Genomic DNA, 22,300 nt, shown 5'->3' on the forward strand with positions numbered 1-22,300 from the left:
GTTCTGGCAGTCTGTGGGAAATAGGTGTGTATGTGTGTGTGTGTGTGTGTGTGTGTGTGTGTGTGTGTGTCTGAGAGAGGAAGAGAGGATCACAGTGGAGGGATGTGATATTTACTCTGATTGCCTATTCAAATCATTTTCACATGACTCAAATCATGGGGCATTTTCCTTAAAAAAGAAAGTAAATCCTAAAGAAGAAGAATAATAAATAATAAAATTAGATCTAGAAATTGATGTTCATTGTTTTAAAAAAATTCCTTCTAAATGTGTATTTTTGATTTTAGAAGTTGGCTCTGCTCTCCTCTGAATCCCGGAAGATGTAATGGTATATTAATGATGGTTTGGAATGGCACCTTCATTGGTGTGATTTTTAATTCATTTCACAGGTCAAGCATTCTGGCAGGAGAAACCCGAAATGCACAGTCAAACCAGTTACCCCAACCAACGTGGAGTAGAGAGCAGGGCAGGATGGGGTGAGTTTGGAGAGCGCAAGGTTTGGAAGCTGAGTTCACAGTCAGCACAACTACCGACCTGCTGTGGCTGTGAGGATTCAGGCAAATCAGGGTTCTTTCTACTCCGAAGTTTCATGATGCAGGTTAAAATTCTACATGAATTCTGTACAGTCAAAATGCATGCCTGGGGGCCGGCCCTGTGGCGTAGCGGTTAGGTGCGTGCGCTCCACTGCTGGCGGCCCCAGTTCGGATCCTGGGCGCGCACTGATGCACCGCTTGTCAGGCCATGCTGTGGTGGCGTCCCATATAAAGTGGAGGAAGATGGGCACAGATGTTAGCCCAGGGCCAGTCTTCCTCAGCAAAAAGAGGAGGATTGGCATGAATGTTAGCTCAGGGCTGATCTTCCTCACAATAAAAAAAAAAAAAAAGCATGCCTGCATGAGTAATACAGCTTCTGATGGAGCTCTTCAGACAGAAATTGTTCATCTTTCAAGTCAGTGATAGAAAATGATGATCAGAGCTCCAGGATCATATGGCTGGGGTTCAGAAATTTTATTCCTTCACCATGAGGATATTTTGAAACTGAATTTAACATTCAGGTTTAGTTCTTCGATTTTGATCACTTTTTAGTTAAAATGTTAAGTAAGCAGTGTGTTTATCTTAGTTATGGCAGAGCTAGTGTCTGTATAGGGAGATCACTTGAAAATTAATGAATAAGGTTTTTCTGTTTCTATTATAAAGGAGAGTCATCCATTAGCATAAACTATGCCTTGAGAGAGTGACCACTACATGAAAGAATATTGTGAGCCTAGGATTCTGTTGTGGCATACAGGATTTGTTACGTTGAAAGATGATTATGAAAATTCCGACATTCTTACTCATTGGCACTGATGGTTAAAAGAAGAGGGGTATCTTAGTTGAAATAGGTGATTGCTCTTGAAAATAGAAATGTAAATAGGATTCTGGTGAATTATTTTGCTAATTGTTCTTCATTAAACCAAATAATGTATTATAAATGGAAAAACTAATCTCTCTTCTTGAGGAAAAATATTATTCAAGAAAACTTTGATTATAAAGGGCCCCTGGAAATGTCACAGAAGATACTCTTGTCTGTAGATTTGTTCATTTTCTCACTACCCCCTAGACGTTGTTCTGATGTTTTAGGTTGGTGTTCTAGATTAGGATGCTGCCTCCCTCAAACACTTTAAGTCTTTTCTTGTATGATTGCTTCATGTTAAAAAAAAAAAGGTATATTTAAGAGTTCTATGATAGACCCACTCTTGTGATGATAGGCACGTAAGCTGTTGCCACCTTTTCTGGAGAGCAAATTGGCAATAAATATCCAGAGTCTTAAACTACTGCTCATACCCTTTGGCTCAGTAATTTCACATCTAGAGTTTTGTTCTAATGCAATAATCAGAGATGAAAGGCTAAATTGGTGTCCAGGGATGTTCATGTAAGAATATATGTAAGAAAATTGGAAATAAACAACATCCAATAATGGGACAATAATTGTGTAAAATATACCCAGGCAATTTTATGTCATCATTAAAGTCATGTTTTCATAGCACTTTTAGTGCTCTGTTGTTAAATGAAAAAGAGAAGCAGTATATGAAGTAATATAGAAGATATATTCCCAGTTTTATTTTATTTTTCAATCAAATACCTTAAAACATTTTGAGGTATAATTTACATTCAATAAGATTTTCCCTTTTCAGGTATATACTTTGATTAGTTTTGACAAATATGTCTATCAAGATATAGACTCTACGACCCCAAAATTTCCTCTTGCCCCTTTGTCAGCACCCTCCCTCTACTCCCAGTCCCTGGCAAACTATAGTTTTGCATTTTCCAGAATGTCAGATAAATGGAATCATACAGTATGTTGCCTTTTGCATCTGGTTTCTTTCACTTCTGAGATTCATGTGTGCTGTGTGCATCAGTACTTCATTCTTTTTATTGTGGAGCAACATCACGTTGTATGAACATACCACAATGTGCTTATTCACCAGTCCATAGACATCTGGGTTGTTTCCGGTTTCTGATGCTCATGAACCATTTGTGTACAGGATGTAATGTGTTTATTTCTCTGGGGTAAAAATCTTAGGAGAAGGATTACTGGGTTATATGGTAAGTATATGTTTAAGAAATTGCCCATCTCTTTTTTGAAGTGCCTGCACCATTTTGCATTCCTACCAGCAATGAGAGTTCTAATTGTTTTGCATCCTCTAAGCTCGTGGTATTGTCCATTTTTAAAGTTTTAGCCATTCTAATAGGTGTGTAATGGTATCTCATTTTCCTAGTGACTGATGTCAAGCATCTTTTCATGTGCTTATAGGTCATCCATATAACTTCTCTAGTGAAATGTCTATTTAAATCTTTTAAAATTTGAGTTGTTTGTTTTCTTATTATTGAGTTTTAAGAGTTCTTTGTATATGCTGTATACAATTCCTTTGTCAGATATGTGATTTGTAAATGTTTTTCCAAGTTTATAGCTTATCTTTTCATTTTCATATAGTATCTTTTAAAGAGCAAAAGTTTTTAATCTATCAACTTAACTATTTTTAATTTTATGATTCATGCTTTCCTTTAATAAACTTTTTAGTTTAGAATAGTTTTAGATTTATAAAAACTAATGCAAAAATAGCACAGAGAGTTTCCCTACACCCCACACCCAACTTTCTCTCTTATTAATCATAGTATGGCTCATTTGTCACAACCAATGATTATGGTTTATGTTTTTTGTGATCTACCTAAGAAACCTTTGCCTGCCTCGAAGTCACCGTGATTTTCTATGTTTTTATATAGAAATTTTACAGTTTTAGCTTTTAGGTTTAGGTCTATGATACATTTTGAATTAATTTTTGTGTAATGTTGAGGTTCATTTTTTTCTTGTTTTAGCACTATTTGTTGAATAGACCTTTTTATTTTAATATATATAAATATATAAAATATTGAAGGATATGCTTGAATGGTGGTTATTTTATTTTTTCCTCTGATATTTTCTATATGTCTCTACAATTAGCATGAGTAAGCAGAAGTTTTGAGTGAACAGACAATATGGTGAAGAAAGACAGTGAAAATAAGTGCAGTAGAAGCAGAGACTGAGAGAAGCTGGCCTCTGAAAGAGGGATCATCAGATTATGTTGCTGAGAGGGTGATGGATACCTCAGTTACCCATTTGTCGATTTCTGAACCACACTGCAGAGCCTCAGAGGCCTGGCTCTGTTGTGGTTCCTCTTATATGTGGTCTAGTCCAGTGGTTGAGAATCCTGTATTTTTTACTTCCACATCTGTGCTTACAATAAACCTCCATTACTTTAGACATCTTGAGTGGGTCGCTGTTTCTTGCAACCTAAAGGAAACTTACCAGCAAACCTACACACAGATGCAGCAGGCACCTCTTTATGGGGTAAGGATGAATGACTAAGGAAGAACATGTGCTGGCCCCAAAACTCCTCCAGGGTTTGGCCTCCATGTGTGAAATTAGAGCTATGTCTTTTATTGTAACATTATATTTCTGATACTTGTAAATATATTGCTAAGATCAAGGGATAACATATTAATATATTAACCATTTATTATTTTAAAATTTATTTTTCATATTATTCCAGCTCAGAGACCAGAATTCTGAAAACAGGTAAATTCTGATTTGGGGTGGAGAGAGAGGGTTGCAAGTAGAACATTTCTGAACATGGGCCAAGACTTGTACTTGTGAATCTGGTATCGGAGATGGCAAAAGGGTCGCCAAAGCTGGATTTTGTGTAATTGAGATATAGTACCTCATGGTTAAGGTCATGGGCTGAGGGGTCAGAATGCCTGGGTTTCAAGGCCAGCTCCATGACTTTCTTAGCTGGGTGAACTTGAGCAGTTTACAAAGCCTCCTTAAGCCTCAGTTTCTTCTGCAAGCAGGAGTGCTTGGGAGGCTTCTGTCAGGTAATGTGCTGGCACAGAGGAAGTGCTGCATAACTGTCAGCTCATCTCATTGCTCCCTAATATTCCCCAGCTCTCATGCCGGGGGGCCTGGAGGCGGTGTGTTCGTGCATGCCTGAATCTTCAGGCTAATGGTTCACTTTGCGATGAAGGCCTCCCATTTCACTGAGCCCTTGAACCACCCGATCTGTTCAGCCGTCTCTGTCTCCCTGTGTGGGTTCCCTTCTCCTTTTTAAGACCCTTAATTAGTTTTGGGTGATAGAATGATCCGCACCACCTGAGCATCAGTTATTAGCAATAAATGCAGCTCCTCTGAGTAGCCACGGCATACTAATTATTTCCACATGAAGGTAGTTTTCTGCAACTCTTATTACCTGCTAAATTATACTGGTGCATATTTTAAAATTTTTGTTTGTTTCTTTTTAAATCATTCACCTTAGGTTCATCTAGTCAATCCAGAAATACCTGCAATAACATCGGGATAAAATTCTTTTGTTTAATTTTTTTTCAATTTTTAACTCCAGCGCATTTTTGTTTTTTAGCATCCTGTTGGGAAGTTCTATTTCTTCTCTTTTCTGGCTCATGTTTCCTAAATAGCCAATTAATTGTCTAATAGATGTTATCTCTGGGAGGTTGCCGCTCTTTGCCAGGCATTAGTATTGTCAAGCCAGGCCTAGCATGTTAATTCTTTCCCTGACTTTTGCTCCAGGTCCACATGACAAAGGCAATATGCCAAAGAAGCTACTGAGTTGAAACAGCTAGAATTTCAATTTAACTAGGATTAGGTTAGCGCTTGCTAGAGATAGTGGGCATGGTGGTTAGGGTAGCAGACACGGAAACAAACCACACATGATCAAAATTGGCTGGATGTAAGAAAAAACCCTCTATTTCTAGCACTATCGTCAAGCTTTCTTTTTTTTTTGTTAAGCGATGGGGTAAGTGTGTAACATACTACAAACACATATTCTTTTGGATGCTTATTTTAATTTTCACATTGGGTCTCCGTGTTGGGGTTACATAGGGAGCGGTGTTCATGCCCTAGCTGAAGGAGGTATTGAGATCTGACCGATTTTTTTCTTTATAATATTTTGTAGAATAGAAATATTTTATAATTAATTAATTAAACAACCAGACTTCAAGATTGTAACTGGGAGGAAATCTAGTCGTGAGTCATTGAGGTAGTCCAGACAGGCAAAAGTGACAGGGGTTAGAGTGGGGGCAGGAAATGGAGAGATGAGGACAGATTTGGGAATTTTTTTAAAACGCTTTTTGTTGTTTAATTAACGTACTGTAAGAATAACTTCTTTTGGTGTATAGTGCTATGAGTTTTAACAAATGTATAGAGTCATGTAAACACCACCCCTATCATAATCTAGAACAGTTCCATCACCTCCCAGTATTTCCTCGTGTTGTAGTCAACCCCTCCACCACCCCTAGCCACTGACAACCACCCATCGCCTTCCCTACAGCTTTGCCTTTTCTATAATATCATATGAATGGAACCTTATTGTATTTAACTTTTTGAGACTGGTTTCTTTCATTCAGCATAATGTGTTTGAGAGACATCCATGTTAGTCATATATCAATAGTTCATTCTTTTTTTTCCAAGTAGCATTCCGTTATATGGATATACCAGAGTTTGTTTAACCATTTATCTCCTGAAGGATATTTGTGTTATGCCCAGTTTTTGTCGATTATGAATAGAACTGCTATAAACATCTGTGTACAAGTTTTTGTATAAACATAAGGTTTCACTTCTCTAGAGTAAATACCTAGGAGTGGGATTAATGGGTCAAATGATAAGTGTATGTTTGACTTTATAAGAAGCTGCCAAACTATTTTTCAAGGTGGATGTACCATGTTGCATTCCCACAAGCAATGCATGAGAGTTGCACCTGCTCTGCATCCTTGCAAGTATTTGGTATTGTCTTTTGTTAGAAAAGTCATTTTAGTGGATGTGTAGCCGTACCTCACTGTGGCTTTAATTTGCATTTCCCTAAAGCCTGACGATGTTGAGCATCTTTTCGTGTACTTAAATATTGGATATTCTGGATAAGAGACCTTTGCTGGATATATGATTTGCAAATATTTTTTCCCAGTCTGTAGCTTGTCTTTCTGTTCTCTTAACAATGTCTTTGAAACAGCAAAAGTTGTAATTTTGATGAAGTTCAATTTATTGATTTTTTTCTTTTAAATAAATCTAGTTTATAAAGCTTAAAACTTTAGACATAAAATTTGTGTTCTTTGTGGGCATGCATTTGCTGTTATATACCAGCATTGGAATGTTTTCAGATTTGCTGCTTATGGTTGCACTAGTTGTGCACTGCACAACTCTGGGAGGCATAATTTACTTGGACTATAATGAGAATGGCACCACCAAGAGCTGTAAAGTGTACAACTTGTGCAAGCATACATTATCTCTCTGGTGTCTTCCTTACTGCACAGATTGCCGTCATTGCTGTGGTCTTGTTTTATTTCTCCTGCCATTTATTGTTATTATTCGGAGTCTATGTTAAAGCTCTGTTTAAGAAGCTCCTGTATATGAACCGTCTGCAGCTAACTTGTTCCCAGTGACTCTTCAGCTAGCTGACAGCCTATCCTTGGGGTTCCAGCAACCTCATGCTTTCGGGCTGGTTTCCTCAGCTGACTCTTCCCATCAATTCACGTTGATGGAAATTGGAAACTCCCTGCACTCAGCCAGTTGTAGCTGTCTAGACAGCCAGGGTTTTGAAACTCGAGTCTAAACAAATGACTAAGAACTTAAGATTTGTAGCATCATCCATTATGCAACTCTCATTTGCATTAAAAAGGGACCGAATATAAAGACAGAAATGCCACTTGCAGGTAATATTTTGGCTGTGAGTAATGCATCATTAACTCTGAGTAGCTCTGAGTAAACTCAGAGGGGGCACATGACCTCCCTCTGACAATGTGAGGTACTGTTTGGCATCTGAGATTTTATATTCTGAATGCGTGACTGGTTGTACTTTCTTGCTCCCAGTTAAAGATGGGACCACAAGCTGTTAATCAGTCAACTGTTAGTGTCAGAGCAGAACCAGAAAAGCTTCAACAGAAGAGAATTGTTCTCCGTGTGCTGCTACATCATCATCTTCCTCAGTTAATACAGGCTCTGAAGTGCTACACTGTGAGGCGGGGATAGGGAAGAAGGAGCAAGCGTCCTGTTTATGAATTGTTTTATTCAAAATCAGGCTGATTATGTTTTTATGTAGGGAAGGCACACACAGAATCTGATTGTGTCTTGCGAGTGAGGATAGCTTAAATGAGGAAGTTGTTAAGGAGGGCATCTTGGAAGGTGTGGACTTGGAAGGCTGAAGGTTTGGGAAGAGGGGGTGTGTAATATCATAGGTAGGTAAAAAGGTCGATTAAGAAGGGATCACTGCTTGGAGGGTCCAAAGAAATGGTTTGAGGGATGAGGGAAGGGAATGATTTAATTCTGGTCCATTGATCCTGCTCTAAGAAGTGATGATAAACAAAGGGGTAGAACCAACAGGTGTTTTTGTTTTGTAAATAAGCCCATGATGGTACTACAGGGAAGGTGATCTTTTGGGTGTCTTCCACCTACCTGGCTTCTTCATAATCAGCTATAGTATGATTTCAGAAAGCATCCGGTTTTTCACCATTAAATATGATGCTAGCTATAGGTTTTTTTTGTTTTATAGATGTTCTTTACCAAGTTGATTAATTCTCCCTTTATTCCTAGTTTGCTGAGATTTTTTTTTTTTTATTTTTTATGAATGGGTATTGGATTTTGCCAAATGCTTTTTCACATCTATTGTTAAGATCATATGACTTTTCTAATTTGGCCTGCTGATGTGATGGATTACATTAATTGATTTTCAAGTGTTGAAGCCGTCTTGCATATCTGCAATAAATCCCACCTGGTCATGTAATTCTTTTTATACATTGTACATTATACATTGTTGGATTTGATTTGCTAACATTTTATTGAGGATTTTTGCATCTATGTAAATAAAAGATATTGGTCTGTAGTTTTCGTGTCTTATAATGTCTTTATCTCATTTTGTTATTAGCTGGTTTTGTTAATGCTGACCTCCTAGGATGAGTTAGGAAGTGTTTTCTCTGCTTCTATTTTCAGAAAGAGATTGTACGGAATTAGCATCATTTTTCCTTTAAATGTTTGGTAGAATTCACCAATGAAACCATGTGAGCCTGATGCTTTCTTTTTTGGAAGGTTATTAAGTCTTGATTAAATTTACAAAATAAATATAAGCCTATCTAGATAATCTGTTTCTGCTTGTGTGAGTTTTAGTAGTGTGTGCCTTGTAAAAAAATGGTCCATTTCATCTAATGTATCAAATTTTGGGGCATAGAGTCATTCATAGCATTCTTTTATTATTCTTTTAATGTTCACGGAATCAGTAGTGGTTTCCTACTTTCATTTCTGATATTAGCAATTTGCGCCTTCTTTTTTTTTTTGGTTGGCCTGGCTAGAGGTTTATCAATTTTATTGATCTTTTCAAAAAACTAGCTTTTGGTTTCTCTATTGATTTCCTGTTTTTTATTTCATTGATTTCTGCTCTAATTTTTATTATTTCTTTTCTTCTGCTTGCTTTAGTATTCATTTGTACTTCCTCTAGTTTCATAAGGTGGAAGTTTAGGCTACTAATTTTAGATCTTTCTTCTTTTCTAATATATACCTTCAATGCTATAAGTTTCACTCTAAGCAATGCTTTCAGTGCATCTCATACATTTTGATAGGTTGTATTTTCATTTTCATTTAGTTAAAAATACTTTTAAATTTCTCTCAAGACTTCTTTGACTCATGTGTTATTTAGAAGTATGTTATTTAATCTCGAAATGTTTTGGGACTTTTTTCAGCTATCTTTCTGTTATTGATTTCTAGTTTAATTCCATTGCGTCCTGAGAGCATACTCTGTATGATTTCTATTTTTTTAAATTTGTTAAGATGTGTTTTATGGCCCATAATGTGGTCTATCTTGGTGAATGTTCTATGTGAACTTGAGAAGCATGTTTATCCAACTATTGTTGGATGAACTATTGATATAAATATCAATTAGATCCAGTTGATTGATGCTGCTGTTAGGTCAACTGTATCCTCACTAATTTCCTACCTTCTGGATCTGTCAGTTATTGACAGAGGGGTGTTAAGTCTCCATCTATACTAGTGAATTTTTCTCTTTCTCCTTGCAATTATATGAGTTTTTTCCTCAAGTATTTTGATGCTCTCTTGTTGAGTATATATAAGTTAGGGATTGTTATGTCTTCTTGGAGAACTGATACCATTATTATTATATAATGCCCCTCCTTATCCTCAGAATTTTCCTTGTTCTGAAGTCTGCTTTGTCTGAAATTAATGTAATTATTCCAGCTTTCTTTGGATTAGTGTTAGCATGGTATATCTTTCTTCATCCCTTTACTTTTAATGTGTCTTTACATATATATAAAATGAGTTTCTTGTAGACAACATATAGTTGGGTCTTGTTTTTTTATCCACTCTGACAGTCTCTGACTTTTAATTGGTGTATTTAGACCATTCACATTTGATGTGATTATTGATATAGTTGGATTCATATCTACCATATTTTTAACTGTTTTTCTATTCATTGCACTTGTACTTTTTCTTCTTTTTTATCTTTCCCTATTTGTCTGCCTTCTTTGATTTTACTTGAGCAGTTCATATTATTCTACTTTCTTTCCTTTCTTAGTAGATCAATACTTCTTTTTTGAAAAGTTTTAATGGTTTCCCTAGTGTTTGCGATATGCATTTACAACTAATCTAAGTCCGTTTTCAAACAACACTATACCACTTCACAGGTAGTACAGGTATCTTATAATGGAGTATTCCCAATTCCTCTCTTCCATCCCTTATAACATTCCTGTCATCTATTTCACTTATCCACATGCTATACTCACCCAATATGTTGCTGCTATCATTACTTTGAACAAATGGTTATCTATTAGATCAATTAAGAATAAGAAAAATAAAAGACTTTATTTTACCTTTATTTATTCCTTCTTTAATGCTCTTCCTTTCTTTGTGTAGATCTGAATTTCTGACCTGTATCATTTTCCTTCTCTGTGATGAACTTCTTCTAACATTTCTTGCAAGGCAGGTCTACTAGTGATAAATTTCCTACGTTTTTGTTTATCTGAGAAACTTTCTATTTCTCCTTCAGTTTTGAAAGATAATTTCGCTGGATATAGAATTCTAAGTTGATGCTTTTTATCCTTTCAACACGTTAAAATATTTTACTCCACTCTCTTCTTGCTTGCCTGGTTTCTGAAGCGATATCCTATGTTATTCTTATCTTTTTTTCTCTATAGGTAAGGTATTTTTTCTTTCTTACAATTTCCATCTCTCTGCTTACATTACCCATCTGTTCTTGGATATTATTTGCTTTTCTTTTCCCATTAGAGCCCTTAACATATTAATCATAGTTAAACTCCCTGTCTTTAAATCCAAAATCTGTGTTGTCTCTAAGTCTGCTTCTGATGCTTGCTTTGTCTTTTTAGACTGTTTTTTTTCTTCTGGCCTTTTAGTAAATGTGCTTTTTAATTTTTTTGTTGAAAGCCAGACATAATGTATCTAATAATAGGAACTGAGATAATCAGGCTTTTATTTGAGGCTCTATGTTAATCTGGGTAGGAGCTGGGCTGTGTTTAATGTTTGCTGTAGCTGTAGGTTCTGGAGGCTTCAGTTTCTTTTTTTCATCCCTTGTTGTCTTTGGGTTTCCCTAAGAATACCTTCTTAAATAGGGTCTATGTCTTGTGTCTCTCTCAGTTGTAATCTACTATTATTATACTGGAGTCCTGTTGATGTGGTGGTAAGATGTTGACGAGGAAAGCACTCTATAATCTTGTGTTTAATTTAGAATTTTTTAGTGGTTTGAGTCTCTGATCTATGACCTTCAGAAGCATTTCTTAGCTTTTTTTCCTCCCCTTATGTGACACAGGAAGGCTAGAGGGGCTGGCGTTGTCTAATTGCCCTCCCCCCAGGTGGGCTAAGTCTCTGGTAAAAGAGTTTCCCTTCAGGGCAGGTTTTTATTATGGAAGAGCTTTGGGTGTAGTTCAAAATGTTTACTTTTTCCCTCCCCCTGCCAGAAGCTTAAGGGAATTTTTTTCTTTAGTCTTTACCTTGAGAACCAGATGGGGCTTCTGGAGGTAAAACCCATGAAAGTCTGGGGGCTCCTCTAACACTGGGCCCCCAGGGGTTTTAACTCCCAAATTAGTCCAAACTCAGCCTCTAGCAATTCATTGATTATGGTTTAAATGTTCTTGCCAGTCACTGGCTCCAGTGGCTCCTCTCCCGGTAAGCTGATCTCAACCTCACTCTGTATTCTCCTGTCTGTCTAGTTTTGGGGTGGCAGTTTGCCGTGTGACCTGAATTTTTTGATGGGTCGAAGAAAAGTCACTGATTTTTCCATTTGTTCAGTTTTTATCTTGTCGTGAGGATGAGAGTGATGACTTCTGAGTTCTTTGCCTGTTAGAGCTGAAACCAAAAGTCCTCACTGTAGCTTTTTTTATGATTCACTTTTAAACTTTACACACAGTCAAATTCACTCATTTGGTATACAGTTCTATGTTTGACAGAATGATATAGCCATCACCACAATCAAGATACAGACAGTTGCCTTAGCCCCAAGACTCCTGTGCTGCCTCATGTGGTCAGTCTCTCTCCTACTCCCAACCCCTGACAACTACTGATCTGTCTTAGAACTTTTTGTTCTTAGGTCATCTGTGGGATTGGGAACCCTCTGGGACTGCCATGGGGTGTATATTTGTGGGCATGAATAGGTCAAAGAAGAAACCTCCTTTGGGCAGATCCCAGGTAATGTAATGTACTATAGCTCCCAACTGTGTGCCTTCTGCCACTTAAAAAAAGTAAGCAATAAGAAAACAGAAATAAAATTAAGTAAGAATAAATTCAGCAAAAGTAAAAAAAAAAAAATAGACAAAGTGGTAATAAAAAAAGTTCAATTTAAAACAAATTTCATAGCCCCTTCTTTGAAATATTCACGTAAACAGTAGTATGCAGGTGCTCTGTGCAAGGGAAGTGACCAAGATGACTACTCTCTCAAGGGCATCTTATGATATTGAGCTGGACAAACTTTGGAGATGACTTAGTGACCTAAGGAGGAGTCAACAAACTATAACCCACCAGCCACATCTGGCATACTACCTGTTTTTGTATGGCCCCAGGCTGGAATGATATATATATTTTTTTTTGCTGAGGAAGATTCACCCTGAGCTAACATTCGTGCCAATCTTCCTCTATTTTGTATGTGGGTTGCCATCACACATGGCCGCCAATGAGTGGTGTAGGTCCACGCCTGGGAACCAAACCTAGTGCCTTAACCACTAGGCCACGGGGCCAGCCCCAAGAATGATTTATATATTTATAAATAATTGGGAAAAAAATAAAAGAATATTTATAAATAATTGGAAAAAAAATATAAAAGAAAAAAAATAAAAGAACAGATGAAAGTTATATGAAATTCAAATTTCACTGTCCGCAAATAAAGTTTTATTGAAACCCAGCTACACTCATCTATTTACATATTGTCTATGTGCTTTCAAGAAAAGCACATAGAAATTCTGTCTGTGGCAGAATTGAGTAGTTGTGATAGACTGTATATGGCACTCTCATCACTGTGGACTGATGCTTGGCACACTGCAAATTGCAGTGATGCAGTTATAATTCAACAGTGTTTCAAATGTCGTATGATGACATCCCTCCCTCCTTCACGTTCTCCTTCCTTCCTTCTTTCCCTTCTCTTTCTCTCCCTCCTCCCATTTATTTACTTCAATTTATAGTAAATACCCATCAAGTCAAAACAAGGAAGGAAAAGTGGACTTTGAATATCATGCTTTTAAGACACAGTGCAGTGTAAATTATTTTGTAATAGAATTAGAGGGCAAAGCATTTTGCTTACTATACAATGACATTATAGTTGTGCCAAAAGAATGCAATATATATCAACATAAGCAGACCAAACAATCATCACAATATTCCCAGCTCACAGGAAAGCAATGGTTAGAAAAATAGAAAAACTTAAACAGCATTTCTCATTACAGCAGAATTTCTTCACAAAAATAAAAAATGAAAATGAGCCTGCAGCCAAAGAAAGTTTCAGAGTGGCCCATTTGTTAGCCAAGCAAGGAAAGCTGTTTGCCAATGGTGAATTAACTAAATTGTGATTGATTGCAGCAAAGAAATGCATCCAGAGAAAATAAACTTGTTTGAGACTTTTACCTTTTCAGTGAGAAAAGTTGCTCAGAGAGTTGAAGACATTGGGAGCAACGTCATTAGTCAATTAAGAAATTAGACAAATATTTTGGTGGTGTTTTCCTTGGCTCTTGATGAGCCGACAGATATTACTGATTCTGCTCGGTGGATGCTGTTTATTCCAGGAGTCAACGCCGAGTTTGAAATGACTGCATGGAACAACTACAGGTGAGAATATTTTCAAAGAATTTGAGAAAGCTAATTCAGTACAACTTGAGGTGGAATCTGCTAACAAGTGTTACAGTTGATAGCAGTAAAAATACGTGTGGAGCAGTAAAGGCTTAGTTGGACAAATTTACAAAGTTTGAGAAAATGGAAGGTATTTAAAGCCTGTGGTTATTTATCGTGTTATTCATCAGCATGTACTTTGCAGAAAAGACTTGGATCTGTCATGTGTCACTGATCCAGTAGTTCTGTTGGTGAATTCATTTGCTCTCATGGACCTGACCATAGTCAGTTCCATGAATTTTTGCCAGAAAAAGAAGCTGAACATCCTGACTTGTTGTGCCACCCAGCAGTTCAACGGCAGTGGTAAAGTTTTAGGGTGATTTTTTGAGCATGGGGCTAAGATTGAAATTTTTTTAAATGAGAAGAACTGCCTTCAGCCACTACTAGTGAACACTGAATGGCTTGGGAAATTAGTTTTTGCTACACACTTGATGTTTCTTAATGAACTCAACCTAAAATAATAAGGCCAAACAGCGCTCATATGAGAAACTTACACTGCTGTAAAGTCATTTCGACAACTAACATGGTTTGAATGTCAAGCTGCCTTATTCACTTCCAGTGGTGTCAGAAGATAAAACAAGAGGTGAGATCTCCATTTCCATATAAGTTTGCAGTGGATATATTTTCTGAGTTCAAACTGCAGTTCCAGCAGCATTTTTTGGACTTCAATGCAAGTGGAAAGAAAATCTCCATATTTCAAAACCCATTTAACTGAGCAGTTGAGGAGCTTCCACCTAACTTCCATTGGAAGTGATGAATCTGCAATTTAAGGGTATGCTAAAAGACAACTATCAACATAGAAATTTAATGGAACGCCATAAATGCCTTTCAAGTGATCAATATGCTCAATTAAAATCATGTGCTCATGAATTGATATCAGTATTTGGCAATACTTTTCTGTGTGAGAAGCCATTTTCAAAGATGCAATATTTGTCTTTGAATGGAAATACTCAATGAGGCAAAATCTCATTGTAGGTCAGCATTAACAGATGAGCATTAGCAACCCATGTTGATAATAGGCCAATTACACTTGAACCCCAATGAAGTGAAATGTTATCACCCCACAAAGAATTTCATTCTTCTCATTATAGACCTATGCTATAAAAAAGTTGTACTGAATTATTATTATATTTTGAATTTTGTCAGTAAAAAATGTGTGGAAATTTGGTTTCTTTCTTGTTACATAAGTGATTATATAGTATCCTTGATTTTGCCTCTTGGTCTAAAATATTTACTATCTGCCCCTTTACAGAAACTGTGTGCCGACCCCTGACCTAGACTGTTCTTGACTTTCCATGTGCTAGAAGACAGTCTGAGGTCCTCAAATGAGAAGCCCCAGGCACAGAGCCAATAATCTGCAAAGATCCCTGTACATTATAAATGGAACAAAAAAAGCCTTCAGGGGTTGGTCAACTGACCTGTCAGTCAAACTGTCTCTTAATAAAACCTGGTGCTTAAACAAAAGAGGGTGCCTCTTTTCTAACACATCTGTATTAGTTTCTTAGGGTTGCTGTAAAAGAAATTGCCACAAGTGGGGGGCTTAAAACAACAGAAATTTATTCTCCCACAAGTCTGGAGGCCAGGAGTCTGAAATCAAAGTATTAGCAAGGCCATGCTTCCTCTGAAGCCTCTAGAAAAAAATCTTATTTTGCCTCTTTCTAGCTTCTGGTGGTTGCCAGCAGTCCTCAGCATTCTTTGGCTCGTGGCTTCATCATTTCAGTCTCTACCTCCATCATCACATGGCCTTCTTCCCGGTGTGTCTCTGTGTCTGAACCTCCTCTTCTTATAAGGATACCGGTCGTATTGGATTTAGGGCCCACCCTACTCCAGTATGACCTCATCTTAACTAATTACATCTGCAAAGATCCTATTACCAAACAAGGTCACATTCTGAGGGTCTAGATGGACATGAATTTGGCCAGAGTGGGGGGGCACAATTCAACTCACTATATTTTAGCAGTGAAAGGAGGAAGTGATCAGAAGCGTGCTTGGCTAGAAAGCTTCAGGACCTGTGGTCGACAGAAAAATGACTCTCCTCCCCAAAAGCATTCACATCCTAATCCCTGAGATATGTGACTATATTGCTTTCTACGTCAAAAAGGGACTTTGCTGATGTAATTACACTAAAGATTTTGAGATGGGGAGATTATCCTGGATTATCTGGATGTGCCCAGTGTAATCACAAGGGTCTTCATAAGAGGGAGGCAGGAGAGTCAAAGGCAGAAGGAGATGGAATGACAGAGCAGGAGTTGGAATGATGACCTTTGAAGATGGGAGAAGGGGCACTGAGCCAAGGAATGCCTGCAGCCTCCAGAAGCTGGAAGAGAAAAGAAAATAGATTCTCCCTGGAGCTTCCAGAAGGAACACAGCCTTACTAACATCTTTATTTTAGCCTCATCAGAGTCATTTGGGACTTCTGACCCCCAGAACTGTAAAAGAATAAATTTGTATTATTTTAAACCACTAAGTTTGTGGTAATTTGTTATAGCAGCAACAGAAAGAGAGCTAGTTCAGCTGGTTCCTACAGCTGGACTGAGTGCGTCCTGGCTGTGGATGAAGGAAGGAAACGGTGGGGAAACGGATGCAGGAAAGATCGTGCAGCATTGGGTGCGTGTGCAGCTGGGGCGAAGGAGAAATCAGAGGTACCTTCTGTGCTTCTGCCCTGTTACAGGCACAAATCTTTAGGAGAAGATTTCAAAAGACAGGCAAATTCCATTTTTGGCCTGAAATTTTAAATAAAAATGATTTAAGTTTGTAGAAAAGAGGTGTTTTTTTTTTAAATGAACCCCAGCACTTCGGAGGTACATGCAGTTTTTCAGATTCAAAACACTCCCAAGTGATCTTCAGAACCTTCGTTCCTTCCAGATGGCCTCCCACAGATGCCCTTGTTCACTTCACAAAACACACGCGTGCTGGAAGGACCTCTCAGAGTTTTGTATCCAGGGGTGTTAAAGTCTCCACTTTGGCTTAGGGAGCTAAGAAATACTTGTAGCTAAGCAAACATTTCATAGATGGGATGTTCCCTGAAAAGGACGGTTTGCCCACAAGCATAGAAAAGTGTTAGGGCAGGAAAGAGAAGTGGCGTTACTGTTTGCTGTGGAGCTTGGATCCGAACCTCTAGGCTATAAATAAACTCTGCTAGCCAGCTCATTCTGTCATGACCCCAGACTTCTTAGGAAACAGTAATGCTGGAACTGTTTTTCAAAGACATAGCAAATTAAGAGAACATCATGCCAAACAGGGGATAAAAGATCAGATGCCCAGAAAAGGACTTCAAAACCATTTAAAAATTATAAAAGCAATCTTTTATTTGAAAAATAAATTATGATTACTGCAAATTTCTTTTAATACTTGATTTTATTTCTTTTAAAGAGGAACACTATTTTATAAGGCAAGGGAGATTCTAAAATTGTGTCCCCAGAGATTCTTAAATAAATAAATAAAAATAACAAGGCATCTATTTTCCTGGGAAATAGAATATATTCCTGGATATATTCCTGGATATAGAAAATAACTGCCCATTCATAGGTGAAAAGATGAGATCAGAACTTTTTAAATTTGGCTGCCAATGGTTTTGAAGTCCTTTTCTCCAGTTAGAGAGCTTTAAAAAATACTGATGCCCAGGCCCAAAATCTGGATATTCTGATATAACTGGCTGAGAAATAGGACTAGATGGGGCCTGGAGTTCCTTGAAAATGTAAAAATTCCTTGATTCACAGATATTTTATAATTATGATCACAATTTTAATAAAGTGATCGTATTTATGGTTACTTTAATTTTAACAAAGTTATTTAATTTTATACTTATGGTCAAAATCTTAAAATTATGACCACTTTTAGTGGGATGAATTCTTTAACAGATTTTCATTTAGCAACCATTTATCACATACTAGATATGAAGACTTACTTTTAAGAAACCCCGGTTCAGTAGGGAAGTGACGCATGTAAAAAAGTCAGAATTCCCAAGCTGTGTGACATGTGCCAGCGCGGAATTGTGTTTAAACTAAGAGGTAGCAGAGTGGGAGGAGAGGTTAGATCTGTTCAGGGTGGGCTGGGGGTGATGTAGAGATAAGAGAAAGCTCTGGTCTTAGCTGGGTTTGAAAAGCTACTAGAGTTTGTCGGGTTGGCAAGCAAAGAGGGTATTTCCAGAGCCAGAGAAAGCATGTGAAAAATCACAGATATGAGTGAGCATGTTCAGGAGGTGATCGTTAATGTTGCTAGAGGGTGACAGAGGGTAATGTTGCTAGAGATAAAGCAGGAGTTGGGAATTGGCAGAAGGTAGGAGGTGAGGCTAGAGAGTCAGGCTGGCCCCACGAAGGGTGGGGGACCTTTCACCTGTTCAGGCCTCGGGAGCCACATCCTGGAGCTGGTGGACAACAGCTGGAGGGTTCTAAGACATGGGACACGATCAGACTTGCTCTCTTGCAGGATCCCTCTGGCAGCCCCAGGAAAGATGAGTCTAGGAGGAGTAAGACTGGGAGCAGGGAGATGAGTAAGGAGGCTGCTGCCAAACCCAAGAAGAAGATTTGAACTAACATGAATAGAGAGGAAAGGATAGATCTAAAATGTATCAGGGAAGCAGAATGAACCAGACCTGGCCAATGGTGATAGATACAAAGGAAACAGGGAGTCAAGTTGACCTCCAGGTTTTTTTATTTGACCAGCCAGACAGCTTATGACAGCCAGCAGGCACTAAACGTTGAAGCACAATTTGTTCTATAGACTCAGTCATACAGGAACAGATATCTTCAGGCTTAGCTCAGCAGCATGGAAAGTGAACCGAGTTTCTGCAGGTCACCCCAGCCTCAAATGTCTAGATGTGGGGATAGGGGTGTGGAGTGTGTGTGTAGGTGTTCAGGGTAGAATATAGAAATGAAGTAATGGCTTTTGTTTTGTTTTGTTTTTTTAAATTATAGTAAAATACAAAAACATAAAATTTACCATCTTAACCATTGTTAAATGTACAGTTCAGTGGTATTAAGTATATTTACATTGTGCTGCAAGTATTACCACCATCCATCTCCAGAACTCTTTTCATCTTGCAAAACTGAAACTGTACTCATTAAATAAAAATTCCTTATTCCCCTCCTCCTCAGGCCCTGGCAAGCCTGACTCTACTTTCTGTTTCTATGAATTTGACTGCTCTAGGGACCTCAGATAAGTGTAATCATATAGTATTTGTCTTTTTGTGACAAGCTGACTTCACTTAGTATAATGTCCTCAAGGGTCATCCATCTTACAGTATATATCAGAATTTCCTTCATTTTTATGGCTGAATAATATTCCATTGTATTGTATACCACATTTCGTTTATCCATTCACCCATTGATGGACACTTGGATTACTTCCACCTTTTGGCCCTGGTGAACAATGCTCTATGAACACGGGTATACAAATATCTCTTCAGCACCTTGCTTTCAATTCTTTTGGATACATACCCGGAAGTAATATTGCTGGAGCATATGGCAGTTCTAGTTTCAACTTTTTTGAGGAGCCACCATACTGTTTTCCACAGTGGCTGCACCATCTTGCATCTCACCAACAGTGCACAGGTGTTCCAATTTCTCTCCATCTTCACCAGCACTTGTTAATTTCTGTTTTTTAAATTTTTTTTATTTTTAGTAGCAGCCATCATAGTGGGTATGAGGTGGGATGTCATTGTGATTTGGCAATGGCCTTTTGCTCCAGCCTCCATTAGCTAGAGCAGCTGCCACCTCAACCTTCAAATCGTCCCTTACAGGTGAGGGTCCATGCGGTTTTCTCAGGGGGCTCATACCACTGCTCGTGCCCTTGCTTTTTCCTGGCCACTGTCATGATAGCCCTTCTAGACATGGATGTTGTTCTGTTGCTGAGCCAGTGTCCAAAATGGCCACTCCTGCCATCCCTCATGATGTGCCCACACTGGCAGGTGGCTACTTCTTGCTCTGCCCCAGTAGCCATTAAGCTGAGCAGGACAACCAGCCTCCTCCCACTGCCCATCAGTCCCCACAGCCTTGCCCTCGCAGCCTGTTTTCCTCCAGTGCTCTGAACCAATCATGTGACTTGCATTTCAGTCCATTGCTGCGCTTTCTCTAACCACCTGACACAAGCAGAAGGGCCGGATAATAAGACGGAAGACACGAAACTGGGCTGTACTCCAGTGTTGCCCCCCTTTGCAGGCTAAGCCTGTCCCCCGTCACTCCCTCCTCCTCCCCTGGTGCAAGTCCCTCCCCTAGCCTGGATATTGTCTTGGAGATGAAGGAACAACCCCTGGTCTCCACCCACTTGGAGCCTTAGCCCTGCAGGATGGCTTCCAGCCCCACAGGATCCAACCACTGTCCACATGAGGCTTATGGGGTTTTCCTGCACAGAAAACCCTGGTCGGCCTACTCAGGCGTCCTGAATTCAGCCAAGGGTATGAGCTTAGGTCTTCCCACTGGCCTCTTGCTTTAATGTCCTAGAGATTTCAGGCAAGATTGTTAGAATTTTAGCACATTCTTCTCTCTAATATAGAAATTATTCAATTGCAAGTGTTGTATAAATCCTGGCTAACCAGGTTCCTGCAGTAGGTCAAAGTAATACTTCCTGAAAGTAATTTTCTATTCACTTCTGTGCTCAGACCTGAGGCGTGGGGCCTGTGTTAGCTTTCCAGGGCTGCTGCCACAAATTACCACAGACTGGGTGGCTTAAAACAACCCAGACCTTTCTTCTCCTACAATTCTAGAGGCCAGAAGTCCAAAATCCAAGTGTCAGCAGGGCTAGTTGTTTCTGGAGCGTCTGAGGAAGTATCTGTTCCATGCCTGTCTTCTAGGTTGTGGTGGCTGCCAGCAACTCTCGGCATTTCTTGGCTTGTGGCAGCAGAACTCCAATGTCTGCCTCTGTCTTCACATGTTCTCCTTCTCAGTGTCTCTGTGTTAAGTCTCCCTTTCCTTTCTCTTATAAGGATACCCATCATTGGATTTGGGGCCACCCGAAATCCGGAGTGATCTCATCTCAAGATCCTTAACTTAATTACATCTGTAAGACCCCATTTCCAAATAAGGTGACATTCATAGGTATAGGGGGTCAGGACTTGGATATATCTTTTTGGAGCCACTATTCAACCCACGACAGGACCCAATGTCATTTCTGCATCAATTGTTCCACCAACGTGGTGACCTAGAAAAAAGGTTTATCTGATAATTGGGTTTTTGGAATAAACTGGGAGATGGCCCCCTTCTGCCTTTAAGGTTAGGAAGATTATATTTGGTGCTCTGAAGAGTACTAATTATTAACGGGGTTTAGGGTCACACACACATTCCAAAAACAAATTTATTGTAATTTTCTACTTTAAATAATCCTCCCATTTGCTGGGGTGAATTCCCCTCTCAGTTTTCCACAAGACATTCCATCCTCTATCTTTGCCCAGAGTTGGACAAGTGATTTACCTTTTTAAAGAGTGTCTTTCACTTGTATTCCTTAAGGCAGCCCTGGCATAGGGAATGCCTCTTATCCCCACGTCCCCCCGCCTGAATTTGATGGTGAAAGGATTCCTGACTACCCCACCCTCCAGTGGACTCCAGCTGGCAATGACCACGTGCTCCTCCTGCTCAGAAGCCGGCAGGAAACAGCACCTGGGATGATGGCACTACTTAGAGTCGTGTGATTAGTTCTCATGTTGCTTGACACAAAGGCTTTGCCATTTGATGAACTTATAACATCGGCTGCTGATATCAGTTTCCACTTAGTAACTAAGAAGAATTACTACTTACATCATCCCAGATTGATGACTTGGAACCTTTTAGGAAAAAAAGACTCAGACACGAGATTTATTGCCATTCTCAAGTACTTCCTGAGCAGAATCAAAAACTTTCTTGGAAAAGACTGTGAAATAAGAGTCTCCTTGGCCAAGAGAGAATAATATAAAGTCTACAGAGACCAGACACAAATATCAAGCAAGGAAACAAAGTCCCCTGGGAGAAAGAGGGATGACGAGGACATGTGGCAGCCAGAGAGAGAGAGAGAGAGAGCTAATGTCAGCCTGTTCCCAAGAACAGCCGCCCTGCTTACCGCAGGGGAGCAGAGGCCAGTACGGAGAGGGGGCTCTTCTAATGAAGGCCTCGGTCCCTGTTCCTTTGCCCCATCACTCGTACCCACTCTGTGTTAGACGATGCCAAGGCCAGGAAAAAAAATAGTGGCTGAATCTCATTGAAGGGTCCCTTAGTCTCAGTGGTGACACTTAAATGAAGTCCCCTTTAGATACCTTCAGAATTGGTTGGACACCTTGGGGTTGGCTCTGGAAGAATTAAATCTGTGGGGCGGAGTTAAATAGAGACGAGAAGAAGCTTCCCAAGATTAATGCCAGATATAGGACTATGCAAAAAAGGACTGAGACCAGAAGGTGAGGTAAAACACCTTAAATAAAGGGTTGCAGTATTCT

At 39.0% G+C, this 22,300-nt stretch overlaps 1 long non-coding RNA gene across 1 annotated transcript in view; it reads left to right on the forward strand.

Annotated features, from left to right (window-relative positions):
- Positions 1-316: 316 nt before the first annotated feature.
- LOC131393059 (uncharacterized) overlaps positions 317-22,300 on the forward strand; it is a 53,032-nt gene continuing 31,048 nt past the window's right edge. The window contains exon 1 of the long non-coding RNA XR_009215845.1: positions 317-473. This is a non-coding gene — a long non-coding RNA (uncharacterized LOC131393059). The remainder of the gene's footprint in view (positions 474-22,300) is intronic.

This window comes from Diceros bicornis, chromosome 3, assembly GCF_020826845.1.
Source record: "Diceros bicornis minor isolate mBicDic1 chromosome 3, mDicBic1.mat.cur, whole genome shotgun sequence".
NCBI classification, from domain to species: Eukaryota; Metazoa; Chordata; class Mammalia; order Perissodactyla; family Rhinocerotidae; genus Diceros; species Diceros bicornis.